The following is a 7,500-nucleotide window of genomic DNA, read 5'->3' as shown; positions in this document are numbered from 1 at the left end:
ATGTGAAGTCGATCGAAAAACGACTAAGTCCCAGACGCTCCGCCGACACGATACGAACCAAACATAATATTATAATATCATCATTCAGATGACCCTATCGACTATATCATATTCATATTGACGATATACGACATCCATATAAAAATTATAAATACCAATGGCATCGTTATAGATGTGAAATAATATTTTTATATCATACACTTGGAAAAATTTCTAAGTCCAGTCATTACACGAACCGGGAGGGTGTTACACAAAAATCTTTAATAATTTCCGTATTTCGAAGAAATCGATCACACCAACAGCATATCATCCATGTATACAATCAATATGAAACTTATTCGTAAGCGGAACTTTCATTTCGAACAAATATTTTTCATATCATATGTGAAGTCGATCGAAAAACGACTAAGTCCCAGACGCTCCGGCGACACGATACGAACCAAACATAATATTATAATATCATCATTCAGACGACCCTATCGACTATATCATATTCATATTGACGATATACGACATCCATATAAAAATTATAAATACCAATGGCATCGTTATAGATGTGAAATAATAATTTCATATCATACACTTGGAAAAATTTCTAAGTCCAGTCATTACACGAACCGGGAGGGTGTTACACAAAAATCTTTAATAATTTCCGTATTTCGAAGAAATCGATCACACCAACAGCATATCATCCATGTATACAATCAATATGAAACTTATTCGTAAGCGGAACTTTCATTTCGAACAAATATTTTTCATATCATATGTGAAGTCGATCGAAAAACGACTAAGTCCCAGACGCTCCGCCGACACGATACGAACCAAACATAATATTATAATATCATCATTCAGATGACCCTATCGACTATATCATATTCATATTGACGATATACGACATCCATATAAAAATTATATATACCAATGGCATCGTTATAGATGTGAAATAATTTTTTTATATCATACACTTGGAAAAATTTCTAAGTCCAGTCATTACACGAACCGGGAGGGTGTTACACAAAAATCTTTAATAATTTCCGTATTTCGAAGAAATCGATCACACCAACAGCATATCATCCACGTATACAATCAATATGAAACTTATTCGTAAGCGGAACTTTCATTTCGAACAAATATTTTTCATATCATATGTGAAGTCGATCGAAAAACGACTAAGTCCCAGACGCTCCGCCGACACGATACGTACCAAACATAATATTATAATATCATCATTCAGATGACCCTATCGACTATATCATATTCATATTGACGATATACGACATCCATATAAAAATTATAAATACCAATGGCATCGTTATAGATGTGAAAAATTTTTATATCATACACTTGGAAAAATTTCTAAGTCCAGTCATTACACGAACCGGGAGGGTGTTACACAAAAATCTTTAATAATTTCCGTATTTCGAAGAAATCGATCACACCAACAGCATATCATCCATGTATACAATCAATATGAAACTTATTCGTAAGCGGAACTTTCATTTCGAACAAATATTTTTCATATCATATGTGAAGTCGATCGAAAAACGACTAAGTCCCAGACGCTCCGGCGACACGATACGTACCAAACATAATATTATAATATCATCATTCAGACGACCCTATCGACTATATCATATTTATATTGACGATATACGACATCCATATAAAATTATAAATACCAATGGCATCGTTATAGATGTGAAATAATTTTTATATCATACACTTGGAAAAATTTCTAAGTCCAGTCATTACACGAACCGGGAGGGTGTTACACAAAAATCTTTAATAATTTCCGTATTTCGAAGAAATCGATCACACCAACAGCATATCATCCATGTATACAATCAATATGAAACTTATTCGTAAGCGGAACTTTCATTTCGAACAAATATTTTTCATATCATATGTGAAGTCGATCGAAAAACGACTAAGTCCCTAATGTTTCATACATAGCCATTATAAAATGTAAAAATTAAAAAAAAACTTTTTTATTTCACATGTTCTTTATATTTTATTATTTATAGTATTTTAATTGAACATATAATGCCATTTATATATTAGAAATGTATAAAATACGAACTTTTAAAATTTTTGTAATACACGAACCGGTCCCAGATTTACCGAATGTCAATTTCTGGCCCTCGCATATATAGGAGGTGGCGGCGCGTGTGGTGGGTCCGCGTCGTCACGTTGCGTACTGTAGGTTGATAGGCGTCGAAGGGAGTTGGTTATATGAAAATATCACATCGTGCAATAGATGTTGATATAAAAATATTATCACATCGTATATTCGATGTTGATAATATAATAATGAAAAATGAAAAAATATCTCATCATTTCTTTGATGTTGATAAAATATGTATGTGAATGATGATAATGAAAAATGAAAAATATCTCGTCATATCTTTGATGTTGATATAATAATGAAAAATGAAAGTATCTCATCATATTTTTGATGTTGATAATATAAATAAGAGACAAAAAAAAAAAAAAATTTTTTTTTTTTTAATTTAAAAATTATTTCGAATGAAATAATTGTACGTACGTGTACGTACGTTTGAATGATGAAAAAGTACGCTTCGAGAAATCCTCCTAATAACCTTCTTCCTTCGACAAAAACTTCTCTGTGTTGACCGCCGACGGTCGTCGCGTAGTACTTAGCTATACATATCACGATGTGTTTCACACAACGTTTTATAATGGTTAGTATGAAGCGTGATCGTTCTAACGGGGTCGTATTGTACAAAATTTGCTTCCGTCGTGTTGCGCGTAAGTGTGACCGCCGGAGACAATCCCTTAGTAGATAATCCGCCCGAAATAGAATCTATTGGTACTAGATCTCTCTAACACCGTGCGATGATACCGATGTTTGACGTGTCGTATTTGTTAACGCATATATGACAATGTTAACCGATATTAAAGGTGTACGATCTCGTTATAAAAGTAACGATCAACAATATGAAACTTTTTGATGCGTTCAAAATGTTTTCATAATAAATATATATATAATATATATAAAATATGAATTAAGAAAGAGAGGAGGAGGAGTATGATATAAAATGTGTGTGTATATTTCAAAGAAAATATACAAAAATGAATAAATAAATAAAAACAAAATAATAATCAGGCCACCGTTACGTGCCCTCGCTTCCTATACCACAATATAAGAGCGAACGCGTACGATGCGCTCTCGATTGAGAGTTAACTAAAATTAGCTAGCTCCCTGGTTGATCCTGCCAGTAGTTATATGCTTGTCTCAAAGATTAAGCCATGCATGTCTCAGTGCAAGCCGTATTAAGGCGATACCGCGAATGGCTCAATATATCAGTTTTGGTTCCTTAGATCTTACTCAGTTACTTGGATAACTGTGGTAATTCTAGAGCTAATACATGCAATCAGAACTCTGACCAGTGATGGGATGAGTGCTTTTATTAGATCAAAACCAATCGACGGAGGGCCTCGCGTCCGAAGTCGTTAATTTTGATGAATCTGGATAACTTTTGCCGATCGCATGGTCAAGTACCGGCGACGCATCTTTCAAATGTCTGCCTTATCAACTTTCGATGGTAGTTTCTGCGACTACCATGGTTGTCACGGGTAACGGGGAATCAGGGTTCGATTCCGGAGAGGGAGCCTGAGAAACGGCTACCACATCCAAGGAAGGCAGCAGGCGCGCAAATTACCCACTCCCGGCACGGGGAGGTAGTGACGAAAAATAACGATACGGGACTCTTACGAGGCCTCGTAATCGGAATGAGTACACTTTAAATATTTTAACGAGGAACAATTGGAGGGCAAGTCTGGTGCCAGCAGCCGCGGTAATTCCAGCTCCAATAGCGTATACTAAAATTGTTGCGGTTAAAAAGCTCGTAGTTGCATTTGTGCGCCGCGCTGTCGGTGCACCGCATCCGCGGTGATACTGACACGTCTGCGGAGCATATCGTCGGTGAGCCGGCGGTAAAACGCCGGTTCAATATCAAAATCCTATCGCGGTGCTCTTCAGTGAGTGTCGAGATGGGCCGACAATTTTACTTTGAACAAATTAGAGTGCTCAAAGCGGGCTCAAAACGCCGCTTGAATATTTCGTGCATGGAATAATAGAATATGATCTCGGTTCTATTTTGTTGGTTTTCAGAACTCCGAGGTAATGATTAATAGGGATAACTGGGGGCATTCGTATTGCGACGTTAGAGGTGAAATTCTTGGATCGTCGCAAGACGAACATCAGCGAAAGCATTTGCCAAAGGTGTTTTCATCAATCAAGAACGAAAGTTAGAGGTTCGAAGGCGATTAGATACCGCCCTAGTTCTAACCGTAAATATGTCATCTAGCGATCCGCCGACGTTATTACAATGGCTCGGCGGGCAGCTTCCGGGAAACCAAAGATTTTGGACTCCGGGGGGAGTATGGTTGCAAAGCTGAAACTTAAAGGAATTGACGGAAGGGCACCACCAGGAGTGGAGCCTGCGGCTTAATTTGACTCAACACGGGAAATCTCACCAGGCCCGGACACCGGAAGGATTGACAGATTAATAGCTCTTTCTTGATTCGGTGGGTGGTGGTGCATGGCCGTTCTTAGTTGGTGGAGCGATTTGTCTGGTTAATTCCGGTAACGAACGAGACTCTAGCCTGCTAAATAGGCGTCGTCATTTAGGTGTGAGCGATTTCGGTCGTTCAACTCACTGACGGCGTATTAAAATTCTTCTTAGAGGGACCGGCGGCTTCGAGCCGCACGAGATTGAGCAATAACAGGTCTGTGATGCCCTTAGATGTCCTGGGCCGCACGCGCGCTACACTGAAGGAATCAGCATGTTCTCCCTGGCCTAGAGGCCCGGGCAACCCGTTGAAACTCCTTCGTGCTGGGGATTGGGGTTTGCAATTATCCCCCATAAACGAGGAATTCCTAGTAAGCGCGAGTCATAAGCTCGCGTTGATTACGTCCCTGCCCTTTGTACACACCGCCCGTCGCTACTACCGATTGAATGATTTAGTGAGGTCTTCGGACCGACACGCGGTGGCTTCACGGCCGTCGGCGTTGCTGGGAAGTTGACCAAACTTGATCATTTAGAGGAAGTAAAAGTCGTAACAAGGTTTCCGTAGGGGAACCTGCGGAAGGATCATTAACGTTATATAACATCCGATATCAAAGCGATATCAGGATGATTATGATAATATTATATATCCAAGTAAAAAGAGAGACACATATATAAAAATATATGATGCAAATTAAAAAAAAAAAAGAGATGAAAGGGGCGGCATCTCAATAGAAATTAAATATATCTCAAAATAATATATAAATGAAAGGAAAATAAATAAATATAAAAAAAAAAAAACAACTCTACACAAGCGTGTTATGATGTTTTTGAATGAATAAAAATATAAAAGATGTCAGGGGCGGGACATCAAAATAAAAAGAGACACACAAAAACATACACTCGATTACGCCTAGCGTGTTGTCGTTGTTGTTGTTTGTGATGTTAAAAATAAATAAATAAATAAATGAAAGAGAGATATATAAGATGTGAAGGGGCCACATCTAAAAAATAAATAAATCTCCAAGGAGATCGAAATAATATTATGATGAAGGAGGAGGAAAAGATACGAAATTTAAAACGATTTGACGGATAAACGGATTCATTAGCGTCCCTTCCTTATCCGATACGCACATATGCACTGTATGAGCATACAATTTATATACTCTTGATGTATATATACGTATATGTTAAAACCAGATAACGTTGTAACTCGAAAGCGATATACTAGATATCATTGATTCATCCTATGTTTCTTAACTCTGGTAGATCTCATTTGACATAGACCGGTAAGAATCCGCGCCGCGAGTCTCTTGACGACTACTCAAGACCTTAATAAGTCTAGTCCGAGTTCTGTTTACTTGGTTGGATCAAGGGCGATTAGAGTGAACGTATAATCTGGGCGTTGAAGATAACATGCTGTGGTATATAGCGCTACTATCATTATCTTGTCATTTCGTTAATTCGTTAGGGACACTCTGAGTTTTTTATGCGGTCCGGTGGATTAGTTGTTTACCGTACGTTAACCACACGGGTAAATCCGGTGGGTCGGTTAGTCCACTTGGAGAGAACGTGGTGTGATACGTTTCGTTTGTCATGTCGTTCGCGTCTTTCTATATTATATATCAACATATCACATGTCAATGTGAAATATGTATGTATGTATAAGTAGATTTGATCGCGTCCGTAGGCAATATGAGGCGTATTGCAGCGTTATATAAATGGCAACACCCCCTATATGCGCACGATTGCCCTCTTTGTTTTTTTTTTTTTTTTTAAAAAAAAAGAAAATTTAAATGGTGAGCGTCGCCGTACACATGATATATTTATAAAAATCACTACCCTGAACGGTGGATCACTTGGCTCGCGGGTCGATGAAGAACGCAGTTAACTGCGCGTCATAGTGTGAACTGCAGGACACATTTGAACATCGACATTTCGAACGCACATTGCGGTCCGTGGAGAAATATCCAGGACCACTCCTGTCTGAGGGCCGGCTGTATAAAATAATACACCACACTGTTCCATCACGGTATGACACCTCATAACGCACGCGAACACAGAAAGAATTACATCCATCGCGCACAGACTCGCACATATACGCCACGGAAGTGTCGTTGTGTGTTCGTAGTGTGTGTGTGTATGTGTTTGTTCAGTTCGAATTATGTGTATCGTAGTTTTGTTGTTGTCGACTGTGCGAACATATGACGGTTCCGACGACTGCTAATGATCTTTTTATTCTTTTTATTGTTCTCTTTCTGACGAGACACAAACAGCACGAGAACACGACACACGCACAAACACGACGTCGTACCGCACGCGCGTGAGCGCGAACGCCTCCCTCTCGTAGTACACAGAAAAGACTATGATATCTTATTATGTGTCATTATACGAATCGGAGTTGTCGCACTCGTCGTAGTCGTCGTCGTCGTCGTCGTTGTCGTAGTCGTCGTTGTTGCTGTTGTGACCCATCATAGTGAGAGATTTAAATTGAATTATTGATTGTTTGCAAGTTCGTTTGTCCGTTTAAATATTATATGAGAAATATATATATACACACACGTATATGAAGACTATGAAACATTTTTTTCATTGTGTGAATATATCACATCGAAGTCGCGTGAGTGTTGTTGTCTGTGTATATGGTATGTATATATTATATAATACACCAACGATACTTAGTTACGCCTCGATCAAACAAGTGACACGAGATCGCATCTAGCGTCTGAGCATATATAATATGTGAAGACGGAAACGCACGACACCCGCACAAAAAAATATGAATCTTTGTATGTGTTTGTGTGTGTGTGATACGCGCGATGTTTTGCTGCAGAGAGCGTGATCCTTGCTCCCATCGTTGATCCGTTGCTTTATGATTATGATAATTGTGAAGCGATACGGTGATGTGAGAGGGTAAGAGAAGGTATCCGATGCTCTTTCGTATGCGATTACGTCGTCGTCGTTATTA

At 38.6% G+C, this 7,500-nt stretch overlaps 2 non-coding genes across 2 annotated transcripts; both read left to right on the top strand.

Annotated features, from left to right (window-relative positions):
• The first annotated feature begins 3,220 nt into the window (after positions 1 to 3,220).
• On the top strand, positions 3,221 to 5,123 carry LOC133320683 (small subunit ribosomal RNA). The gene has a single exon (XR_009753884.1). It is a non-coding gene; the product is annotated as a small subunit ribosomal RNA (ribosomal RNA).
• Positions 5,124 to 6,371: 1,248 nt separating this feature from the next.
• Positions 6,372 to 6,528, top strand: LOC133320694 (5.8S ribosomal RNA). Its single transcript, XR_009753895.1, has one exon. It is a non-coding gene; the product is annotated as a 5.8S ribosomal RNA (ribosomal RNA).
• The last annotated feature ends 972 nt before the right edge of the window (positions 6,529 to 7,500 follow it).

Source organism: Danaus plexippus, unplaced genomic scaffold (assembly GCF_018135715.1).
Source record: "Danaus plexippus unplaced genomic scaffold, MEX_DaPlex mxdp_48, whole genome shotgun sequence".
In the NCBI taxonomy this organism is placed as follows: domain Eukaryota; kingdom Metazoa; phylum Arthropoda; class Insecta; order Lepidoptera; family Nymphalidae; genus Danaus; species Danaus plexippus.
This window is presented reverse-complemented; position numbering and strand designations above follow the sequence as displayed.